The sequence below is a fragment of the Petromyzon marinus genome, chromosome 5 (assembly GCF_048934315.1).
Source record: "Petromyzon marinus isolate PM22_M1 ecotype Great Lakes invasive population chromosome 5, UKy_Petmar_22M1.pri1.0, whole genome shotgun sequence".
In the NCBI taxonomy this organism is placed as follows: Eukaryota; Metazoa; Chordata; class Hyperoartia; order Petromyzontiformes; family Petromyzontidae; genus Petromyzon; species Petromyzon marinus.
In genome coordinates, this window is record NC_133671.1 from 16844168 (window position 1) to 16857185 (window position 13018).

The window sequence follows — 13018 nt, forward strand, 5'->3', positions numbered from 1 at the left end:
GTCCCTTCACCTGATGAAGGCCACTTGTGTTGTGGCCGAAACGTCGTGAATTTTTTATTTTTTGTTGTTTTTTACATGACTTTACCGAATAGAACCAAAGAGTATGGATTCTTGCAGTCACGAAAGCTTTAAATCTAGAATTGATAACCTCTACGGGGAGGGCTTTCACCTATCTGTTAGAGCTTTTAACAGACAACGGGACAAGAAGCCACAGCTCATCGAGACGCTGACCTTTCTCAAAAGATGCCGCGATCACAAGGTAATACCCATCGCTTTCACACTTCTGCTGCTGTATCTTTTCCGAATTCTAAACAGATTCTGTTTAAGGCCAGCCTATCTTTAATCTCAGAGAGGATAAGGCTACTCTGATTTGAACTCGATACTTTAGACAGGACTCTCCTACAAGCTCATTTAATGTTAACACAAAAAATGTCACCTTCTGATTGGAATCACGTAGACAACATGACTGCTTCTTCTGCTGATTCACTGTCAGTCAAATGTAAAGCTAACCTGATTTCTAAATTCAACCACCTATCAAAGAAGAACCCAGTTCCACATGTAACAAAACTAGACGTCAACAAAATCGTCATTAATCAGAGTAGCACCCCGATTTCAGACAATCTGAAAACAGTACTGGCTAGGGGGCTGAATTTTGCTGTCACCCCAAAACACATACCAGTAGATGATATCATCTCTCAGGTCAATGTAGCCCTCAAAGGCATAGGACACATCCACGCAGACGTTGCGATAGCTGAAATAGCCACTATTCTTAAGAATGCTAAGAAACCCATTAGTAACATCAGCAAAAATGAACGCTCTGAACTCGCAAATTTAAAAAAACAGAAGTGATATAGTCATCCTCTCAGCCGATAAAGGCAACGCTACTGTAATTATGGATAAAGATTCATACAACAACAAAATCCAGAATCTGCTCAAAGATGGAAGTTACTCAAAAATCCAAAATGACCCTACTAATAGCCTAGCGATAAAAACCAACAAGATCATCACAAGTTCCACCTGCCTAATCGACCCAACTAAACGTCCCTCCCTAAAACCTTCTGCTGCAAGACCCCCTAGATTATATTGTCTTCCCAAGATTCATTAAAGAGGGCACCCCACTACGACCCATCGTATCCACGATCAACTCCCCTACCTATAGACTAGCCCGTTTTCTGTCAGATACCTTGCTGCCTTTCACTGGCAAGACCTCCTCAGCAGTACTTAACTCGGCCCAATTGGTTTCTATGGTCAAGGACGTTGTACTGTCCCCTGACGATATCCTTGTCAGCTTCGATGTGGTCTCTTTGTTCACCAAGGTCCAAGTACCTGATACCATTGAAATAATTGAAAATTTGGTCCAACATGGACTAGACCCTGATACACCTGCACTGGTTAGGCACTGCCTCAACAATACCTACTTTACTTGGAATGGCTCCTTCTACAAACAAAATGAGTGTAACCCCATGGGATCCCCCTTATCACCAGTGATAGCCAATATCTTCATGGAGAAATTTGAATCAGACGTCATCCAGACTTCCACCCTCAGACCTTCCCTGTGGAAGAGATATGTAGATGACACTTTCGTCATTTGGCCACATGGCCTCCCGGCTTTGAACCTTTTCCTAGACCACATTAATTCCAGACACCCCACCATCAAATTCACCATGGAAGTGGAGAAAGATGGCAAGCTGCCATTCTTGGATGTTCTGTTTGAGAGGAGACCTGATGGCTCATTGGGACATTCTGTCTACAGGAAACCTACCCACACAGATTCCTACTTGAAACCTGATTCCCACCACCACCCGACGCAAAAGAATTATCTCATCAAAACGTTATTCCACAGTGCTCATTGCATTTCGGACCAACACCATCTGACCAGTGAAATAAAACATGTACATCTGGCCCTAAAAAGGAATGGATACTCTGACCGTACCATCTGCCAAGCTGTTTCTCCCTCTATACAGAAACAACCACTTGATACTCCGATCACAACCATCACACTACCATATATAGCAGGCGTTACTAAAAAGATCTCCAAAATTCTAAACAAACACAAGATCCTGGTCCGGTTCAATACAGTACACAAAATCCGTGACCTGATCCCTTCCGTGAAGGATGTCATTCCTGACTTACAGTACCCTGGAGTTTACAAATTGATCTGCACCTGTGGTGACTGCTATATCGGGGAGTCGAAACGACATGTCTCTGACCGAATTCGCGAGCACAAATCAGATTTGAAACACGGCAGAACGAATTCTTCTGCCGTAGCTGATCACTGTTACAACACTGTGGGTGATCACGATATAATTTTCTCTGATACCAAGGTTCTTTGCAAACCCACGGGTTTTTATCAGAGATTTGTTCACGAGGCAATTCAGATTTACAAACACAGACACAATTTCAACCGAGAGGATGGTTTCAAATTAAGCAACCATTGGAAATATGTTCTGAATCAAACCAAACATTTTCAATGGTACAGTATTTTTCCAAGTAGTGGTATCCCAAACTTTCGCAGCTGCTTAAATTCCCTTTTCACATCATCAATATGTAAACTCCCCCCCCCCTCGCCGGCCTGCACATGCTCCCCCCCCGTACATCGTTCATCATGCTAAGTCCGCCAATTAAATGCAAATTTTTATGCTAATTCCTTTGTCAAGGCGCTCTGCTTCCTCTCACACAACTTAAAGGTCGCGGTCTGAGCTTGGCTGTGTTCACTCCAGCGCTGTCCTCTAGACAGTCTGGTCCCTTCACCTGATGAAGGCCACTTGGGTTGTGGCCGAAACGTCGTGAATTTTTTATTTTTTGTTGTTTTTTACGTGACTTTACCGAATAGAACCAAAGAGTATCTAAGCCTCACTCAGGCTGCGCCAGGTGCACGATCAGCTAGGCCTCACTCAAGCAGTGTCACGTGCACAATTTACTAGGCCTCACTCAGGCTGCGTCATGTGCGCAATTAACTAGGCCTCAGGCTGCACCACGTGTATGATTAACTAGGCCTCACTCAGGCTGCGCCAGGTGCACGAACAGCTAGGCCGCACTCAGGCTGTGTCAAGTGCAGTACTACCTAAGCCTCACTCAGGCTGCGCCACGTGCACGATTAACTAGGCCTCAATCAGGCTGCGCCAGGTACACATACGAGCGCACATCACCACACCATCACACACACACGAGTGTACACCATCACACCCACACACACGAGTGCATATCACCACACTATAACACACATACAGAGTGCACACCAATACAATATCACACACAGAGTGCACATCACCACTCCATCACACACACACACAGTGCACATCACCACTCCATCACACACACACACAAACGCAGAAGTCCCTCTCGTCACGGCCACACTCACACACACGGCTCACTCACACACACACACGACTCACTCACACGCAGCTCATACACAGCTCATTCTCGCTCACATTTTCACATACTCACGCACAGTTTACACTCACGCAAAACAACTCACGTTGCTAAACACGCCGCCGCCACCACGCAGTGGGCATTGTCTTTGAAACTGATTGGCCTACACCACAGACTGCCGTCTTTATGGCCTTGTGTCACCAGTATCAGAGCAGAGGATGCCAAAAGGCGAACAGCACAAAGACAATGCCACTATCAGGGAATTTATAGCTCGGGGTGAGCAGCTACACAAATGGGACCTATTGTTATTTTTTATACTTTGATACTGGCAAGAAAGGTCCCATTTTGTTGATACATGTAATATGATATTCCGTATGTCAATTACCACGACTAGGTGTTGAATGTAAATACAGGATGAATAAAGCAAAAAAAATGTGGAAAATCTGGAATTTGGCACAAATATAACCAAGTCTATGCTTATAACTGGGGAAATATGAAAACCAAAATATTTAACATTTTCTGTCTCCCTGCAAAAAAATGACCCCATACAATTTAACAGAAAAAAAATAAAAATGTACATATCTGGAGGTTCATCTTCTGGGTTCTTTCGGTAAAGTCACGTAGAATGGGAATAAAATAATAAAAATAATAACAATAAAATTCTCACGACGTTTCGGGCCACAACACAAGTAGCCTTTCTCAGGTGAAGAAACAGGACTGTCCGGAAGACAGCGCTTGAGTGAACACTGCCAAGCATGGACAGCGTCTTTTAAGCTCCTCACACACAGCTTTAAGGCGCGATTCATCCAGGGATCTCAGTGCGCCGCGCACGAAGTTAGGAAATATAAATACTACAAAGCCCAGAGAGTCCACTGGGTCATACGGTGGGAAGTGTAGGCCAGGCAAACACAGACGAGTCTTTCGAGAAAACCTAAACAGGGCGAGTGAGTTCGCCTATCTGACCACTGGTGGGAGCACGTTCCGTCGATTTAGCGCAGCGCATGCACAGGCTGGCTCGGTCACCCCAGGTGCAGAGTCTCGTTCTCGGCGCGTGGAGCAGATGTAACAACATCAGCGGATCGGAGAGGTCGTGCCGGTGTTGCAGTTGTTGAATGGAACATAGTGCAAGGCCCTTGTGTGTTAGCAGTGATACTTTAAATTGTAGCCGAAATGTTATTGCAAAATGTAGCGGGGTTTTTTTTATTATTATATTATAGGAGGTGGTAATCTGCTCACGGGATGAGGTTCGCGTGAGAATCCCGGCAGCCGCGTTCGGGACCCGCTTGCAGTCGGCCCCAAGACCTTGCATCAGAAGCCCACTGGGAGTTATGCACTTTTAAATCACCCAGATTGCAAACTCATTTCTTTAGATCCGCTATTTGTGTTAAATTTGTTGTCCTTCCCCCGCACCTCCGATTATCGTGGTTGGCTACATACGGTGCGAGAGAAGTTCAACATACATTACATATATGGAAAGGTGGGACCACCAAAAAAAATCAGTGTTTAATACAATTTAAACAAGTGTTTGAATGATAAAGAGAATGATGAATAATACAATGTGCGTTCGTCTTGCTCTCACTCCGCGTATTGTATACGAAAGATTGCTACAACCATTGCTTAATGGACACCGGTATTCAATGTTCCAACTATTGTTTACATAATTATAAGAGATTAGAAAGGGCTCCTTCCAGCCATATCAATGCTACGTCATCCAGTGAGTGATAGTTCTGCTAATGTACTTTTTAATCACCAATCAAAATTCTTTAGTGGTAAATAAACTACACATTTAGTATTCTTAGTTTTTTCGGTAAAGTCACGTTGAAGAGAAACCGACACACCTGATGATGACCGTTTGAGTTATGGTCGAAACGTCGTGAGAATTTTTTATTGTTTTATATATATTTTGTTATTTTGTTGTTTCTCTTCAACGTGACTTTACCGAAAAAACTAAGAATATGAATTACTGCAGTCACGAAAGCTTTAAATCAAAATTTACACATTTAGTGTTGAGTATATTATTAAGTTAATACAAAGTTGGTTAAAATGTGTTCAGTTTTTATTTTATGATCAGGGTTATCTCGAATAAAATTAAGGTCGTCTGTTCAATATTTATTTTTAAATATAATTATCCATGGGAGACCAAATTAGCAATCCAGTACTTTCAGTTCCCCATGTGGAGTAAAGCAATGTGACACTCGCCGATTGCTACTATTTTACAGTTGTCAGCAACAATGTGGCTTACGAAAGGGCTTTCGTAAAAATGTTCTCCTTTTATTTGTGGGAAAACATTTGCTGCTTGTGTTATTTCTGGGAAGTCATTATTTCTGGACTGTTACCGTTATAACAACCGACTCCGTGTAAATATGAACAATTAGCTGTAAAATACTACTCCTACAACTACGTTCCAGGTATTCACGACTGCTATATTAAAGTACAGTAACTCTCATATGTCCGTGGGTGGATTGTCCGCGTTACAGACCATCCGCGTGTTGTGAACAAATGTATAAACGATCTCTGTCCCTACGCTTGGTTCTACCTTCATCTGCTCCTAACTTGTGGAGGGAATCCATGACTCAATTGTTCATGCAACTTCAAAAACATACACAAGTAATCCAATTACTTTAAAAAACAATAACAACCGATCACACATTCGACGTCTGCACCCCAAATTCTACGTAGGTAGGCATTGTTTTAGAGCAATCTTGATTTGAAGCTTTGCGTGACCACAGAAATCCACACTCTTTGGGTTATTTCGGTAAAGTCACCGTAGGTAGAAAAAATAATGGATCCACGGCGTTTGCAGTCATCCTGCTGTGTTCGTTTCACACCTGATGACGGTTGCTTGTGTTGCGATCGAAACGTCGTGATCTATTATTTTTTCTACCTAAGTGACTTTACCGAAAGAACCAAAGAGTATGTTTTAGAGCAGTTATTATTTTTTTTTAACCAGGTAAGGCCCACTGACCTATATGGCTGCAAATGATAGCTCAACGAAAGTGGCTTATCACGTGGAAATTGTACAGCAGCCAAATAACTCTAAACGCGTGTCGATTCTACGTGTGGAGGGAAAAACCGGAGGTTGCGGAGAAAGATCTGCACGATCACGGGGAGGAACATGCAAACTCCAAATATACTGGCGTTAGAGTCAGGATCGAACCCATGACCTCCTGTATACAAAGCGAGGTAGTTAACGTCTCGCCACCGTAGCGCCTAATATGTTTGCATTATCCGTTTTTTTTTTAAATATCTAAGTTATCCCTACCCTATTAACCCAGTTAATTGGGAGTTGAATTTAAATCTATTACTATCACTGAATAACGATGGCCGTTGATCAAATCCGTTGTTATAAATGTAAATCTCTGGTTACTTTAGCCGCACTTGTCCCGAGTAACCTAGCCTCTTCCTTAACTTTAAGGAAGAGGCGAGGTTACTCACATCGCCTCCTCCAGCTCTGTGGCACCGAGTTGAGCAGGTCATTCCACGAGATGCCCTAGCAGGGTTTTATCAGCATATAGGCGTCACGCCCCGTGCGTTTGTTGAAACTGAAAAAGGACGCGTGTTGCTGCAAGCACAATGCACGCAGCCTTTTACAGACATTGCATTTTGAGAGCTAATCCTTGGTGACCACTTTTGAATGCGGCGCAGCACGATTTGCCGACATGAGTTTAGCAGCTTGGCTGTGGTCAGTGACGTATTTCATTGCTATCGTAGGCTAGGCTTGTTTTGATAGTCCGCAGAAACAATTCTTGCGAGAAGAACATTTGTGTGGACATAAGAGGGGATTGAGAAAGGCGTTCTCGTCGTGATTTGGACAATATAATCTCTCTTAACGACCACCTTTGTTAAGGACTAATCGCTTAACGACGGACCTCCATAGAGCCCAATGTGTAGTGTACAGTAGTGTAGTGTATAGTAGTGTAGTGTATAGTGTAGTGTATAGTAGTGTAGAGTAGAACCCCTCTTAGCGACCACCCCTATCAACGACGAATCGCTTAACGAAGGGCCTCCATAGAGCCCAATGCGTAGTGTACAGTAGTGAAGTGTATAGTAGTGTAGTGTATAGTAGTTTAGTGTATAGTAGTGTATAGCAGTGTAGTGCATAGTAGTGTATAGTGTAGTGTATAGTACTCTATAGTAGTGTAGTGTATAGTAGTGTAGAATAGAACTCCTCTTAGCGACCACCAGTATTAAAGACTAATCGCTTAACGACGGGCCTCCATAGAGCCCAATGTGTAGTGTACAGTAGTGTAGTGTATAGTAGTGTAGTGTATAGTGTAGTGTATAGTAGTTTAGTGTATAATAGTATAGTGTATAGCAGTGTAGTGTATAGCACTGTATAGTAGTGTAGAATAGAACCCCTCTGAACGACCACCCCTGTTCATGACAAATTGCTTAAGGACGGGCCTCCAGTAGTGTAGTGTATAATAGTGTATAGTGTAGTGTATAATAGTATAGTGTATAGTAGTGTAGTGTATAGTAGTGTAGTGTATAGTAGTATAGTGTATATTAATGTAGTGTATAGTAGTATAGTGTATAGTAGTGTAGTGTATAGTAGTGTAGTGTATAGTACTGTAGTGTATAGTAGTATAATGTATAGTAATGAAGTGTATAGTGTAGTGTATAGTAGTGTATTGTAGTATAGTGTATAGTAGTATAGTGTATAGTAGTGTAGTGTATAGTAGTGTAGTGTATAGTAGTGTAGTGTATAGTAGTGTAGTGTATAGTAGTGTAGTGTATAGCAGTATAGTGTATAGTAGTGTAGTGTATAATAGTGTATAGTGTAGTGTATTTAAGTGTAGTGTATAGTAGTGTAGTGTATAGTGTAGTATATAGTGTGGTGTATAGTGTAGTGTATAGTAGTGTAGTGTATAATGTAGTGTATAGCAGTGTATAGTGTAGTGTATAGTAGTGTATAGTGTAGTGTATAGTGTAGTGTATAGTAGTGTATAGTGTAGTGTATAGTAGTGTATAGTAGTGATTTCTGTTTATTTTTTTACCTACGTGACTTTACCGAATAGAACCAAAGAGTATGGATCCTTGCAGTCACGAAAGCTTCAAATCTAGAATTAGTGTATAGTAGTGTAGTGTATAGTAGTGTAGTGTATAGTAGTGTAGTGTATAGTAGTGTAGTGTATAGTGTAGTGTATAGTAGTGTATAGTAGTGTATAGTAGTGTAGTGTATAGTAGTGTAGTGTATAGTAGTGTAGTGTATAGTAGTGTATAGTAATGTAGTGTATAGTAGTGTAGTGTATAATGTAGTGTATAATAGTGTAGTGTATTGTGTAGTGTATAGTAGTGTAGTGTATAATGTAGTGTATAGTAGTGTAGTGTATAGTGTAGTGTATAGTAGTTTAGTGTATATTAGTGTAGTGTATAGTAGTGTAGTGTATATTAGTGTAGTGTATAATGTAGTGTATAGTAGTGTAGTGTATAGTGTAGTGTATAGTAGTGTAGTGTATAGTGGTGTAGTGTATAATGTAGTGTATAGTAGTGTAGTGTAAAGTAGTGTATAATGTAGTGTATAGTAGTGTATTGTAAAGTTGTAGTGCCTCCATAGAGCCCAATGTGTTCACTTACCGGCCCTGTAAACGACGGGATGTTGTCGGTACAGTAAATATTAATGCATTGATTAACCATGTTTATATTAACATGTATTTATAACGGTGTTAGCATCTTTATGTATTAATATCCATTGTTTAAATATTATTAAGTACATTAATTTTGGTGAAAAAAGGATAACTTTCGATGGTATCGTAAATAATTAGTCCATTAACATGTATTTCCTATACTCGCTGTACGACCAAATCCCTTAACGACCGCTTTTGTGGAACCAATTACCGCCGTTAAGAGGAGTTTTACTGTATCCATCAAAGAAACGGGCTTTAGCAAAGACGCTATAAAATGCGTGTTTTGATAAACACTGGTAACTTGTTGGTGGTGGGATGTCCCAGTGGTAACACTTGTGCCTCAGCCTGACGTTCGTGGGTTTGATTGTCAACTCGGGCACCTTTCTGCGTGAGTTGTATGTGTTCTCCCCCTGTTCTGTACGGGTCTCCTTCCAGAGCTAAATAAAACACAATGTCACTGATATTGGCCAAACATACCAATGCTGAAAAATGTACCCGCACATTACTCAATTGGGATTGCACAAATCATCAATATAGTTTTCTGTTGCGTAAAAAAAACACACTTGGCAGGAGCCTCCCATAGCTCTCAACCCCTTGTCAGTGCCCTACCTTATTACAGACCGATTCAGACCCTTATTGGTCACACCGTGCCCTTATAAATATCAACGTTCATCCTACAAACACCCATCATAAGGGAAAACACAAACAAATAGACAATCACCACTAGTACACCCAACTCCTACATACCTGTCAACCCCCTTATCCATGCCCTATCTTATTACAGACCAATGCAGACCCTTATTGGTCACACCGTGCCCCTTATAAATATCAACGTTTATCCTACAAAGTCCCATCACAAGTGAGAAACACAAATAAATAGGCAATTGTGTTTGCCCGTATTGAAACGGCTGTACGCCGTACGGACCTGAAAACTCTATTTCCCTGTACAAGAATACGGGGTAAACGGTATGGGTTTGACAGGGATGCCCTCCTGTAAACGTCTTGAGACTCTTCAGTGCCTCCCCTGTGCACAAGCGTAATCATAATAATAACAACGGTGCCATGTGTTGCCATTGCCTATGCAACCTGTCTTGAATTGCCCCTCTGATCAGTCTCACTGTCTCGCACTTATGGCCGTGACCTTACTGATACCGCAGGAGCGGCCAACATCAAGGGTACTGCCGAACTTGAAATGTGAACGTCCGGCAGTGCCGCGCTCTTGCATTGTGCTTCTTCGACTCCGCGTTGCTTCCTCGATTCTGCGGCCTTGTGTGCACACACACACAGAGAGAGAGAAAGATGACGGAGGGAGAGCTCCAGCAGAAGGCCCTTGAACTGTGGCCCACGACCTTTAAATTTATGCGCCAAAAAAAAGGCCTGCAATGTGACCGACCACGCCAGGTCACGACTCGGATCTAAGAGACAGCACGGCTACCCCTCGCTCTCGAAGTCGGGCACCTGAGTGCAACAAGGACAAATAAATGTGCATCCAATGGGTGATGAAACCAGTGCCAAGATTAAGCTAGTGCGGGACCTGTAGCATATGTTATAAAGGAGCCCTAAATTAAAAAAAAACATAAATATGAAAACACATTTTTAACTTGCATAGTAAAGTAATTGTATTTTTTTTCATTTGCTATACAACCAGATAATACGACAAATTGCTAACCTTAAGCACCCAGGCGTTCATAAAAGTTGAAGGCGGTATAGTACTATAGTAATAAAGCAAGTGCAGAATCACTGAACCGGAATTGATAGCTTGAAAGCATTTAGCGCGGGGCCCTTGAAAGTGCGGGGACCGTAGCTACTACTACTACATGTGTAGTAGCTACAGCTACATATGCAGCTACATATGTAGCTGTAGCTACTAATACATATGTAGTAGCTACTTTTGCTTCTATGATAATCCAGCACTGGATGGAGCGTTGACGCAGTCAGGCGCCTCGTTTGTGGAACGCATTTCCTCCCAGATCCGTTGGGGACGCTCCATCAGTCGGGGTTTTCAGGGCTCGTCTCAAAACACATTTATTTTCTCGTGCGTATCCGTCTGCGCTGGGGGTTTTTCCCCCTCTTGGTTTTAACGTTAAGGGTTCTTTTTTTTACTGCGAATCTGTTGTTAAGCGCCGTGAGGCCTTGTGCGAATTGTGCTATATAAAACTGAGTTTTACTTACTTTACTTCCACGCCCCATGCTCTGACTTTCACATCGGTGGTTTGCACACCATCAAATATCATTAGTTATTATAAATAGCCACTGATTTACCTTTAATGATTTCAAATATCCGTAATACAAGCCAATCCATTTTGCATTACAACTTAGGTTTACTCTTTAGATTCGAATATCCACTTATCGCCCCACGTGGCTCTCTGAGCTGAAAGTAACGAGCCCGTTTAAGCAATTCCATGTATCTGAAAGGGGAAATGCCTCATTGTACCCAGTTCTTGACCAACTCCTGACCACGCTGCCTCTATTGCGGCGTTTCTCAAACTTCTTGGGTCCACGGACCACCCAGCCAATGCAAACATTTCCACGCACCACCCAGCCCCGCAGCTATCATGTTTTTTTTGTAGGGGTGGAATTCAGATCTTAGGATGAGGCTAGTTTAATCGGGGTATCATGGGACCTCCCTTGCCAGTATCAAATATAAGAACAGGATTTACCCAGTTCTGGCAATAAAACAGATGTGTTAAGATGTCAAAACACCAAACTGTTCAAATGTCTTTGTGCTGTTCGCCTTTTGGCGACCTCTGGTCTGATACTGTTTGAGACGAGGCTCTAAACTCTAAAGAAAGCTGTCTCTGGTGTGGGCCAATCAGATTTTAAAGAGAATGCATATGCAATCAGAGCATGCTTTTGTTTGCATGTTCACCACAAGTATCTGTGGTTAATGCAGACAGGATTCCTTGCAAAAGGTTTCAGTTTGGTGTTTTCAACATCTTAACACAACTGTTTTATTGTCAGAAAGGGTAAAACCTATCCTTATATGAATCAGGGAAGTTTACCCAACTTCATTTTTCAATAAAAAAAATATCATGATTAAAATATGAATTAATGTCCGAAACATTGTTATTATTATTCTTGTTATTCTTTGGGCCTTTCGGTGAAGTCACGTAGATAGGTTTTCCTGTGTTGCGATCGAAACGTCGTCGTTTTTTTGTTACTTTCTTTGAACCTACCGACGTGACTTTACCGAAAGACCCAAAGAATATGAATTCCCTGCAGTCACGAAAGCTTTAAGTCACGATTGTTATTATTGTCCGGATCAACCTGCATTTGCATCACAAAACCTGGAGGACGGTCGCGGTCGACTTGTGGGACTTGGGACCACACTTTGAGAACCACCGCTCTCTGCAATCCCAGTTCCTACCCATGTCACCACTGTGCAACGTCAGCTCTCTCGTCACTAGAGGGGGGCAACGAAGAATAAACAAACCAACAAAAAATATCAACGCACTCGTCAACAACAATGCAACCGTAGGGGCCGTCCATAAATGACGTCACGCACCTAGGGGAAAGGGGGGGGGGGTCAGACATTTGTGACGATGTGTGACGAGTGTGGGGGGGGGGGGGGTTTGAGAAATGTGACGTCACATCAAAATGCGCAACTTTAAATAAATATAGACAACACGTTCTACTTAATTAAATAGACTTTTTTTATATAAATGTTTTCTTCTACAACATCAGGGTGCAGCGCCACATTAAATACGCACTCCAATGAGAATAGTTTAAAGCGATTTGAAGCATGTTTTATATTACTTTTTTGGGGGGGGGGGGGGGCAGAGTTTTGTGACGTCATATTTGAGGGGGGGGGGTCTGACTTTTTGTGACGCCGTGTGACCATGAGGGGTGGGGGGTCAAAAATCGTCCAAAATCGCGTGACGTCATTTATGGACGGCCCCTTAAAATAAAATATATTCGACTAAGTTTCGTCACTAGAGGGCGCGATCATACGCACAACACTATCACGAACATTGATAAACACACCAGTTAGATTTTACTTGCCCTGCATTTTTTCCAAG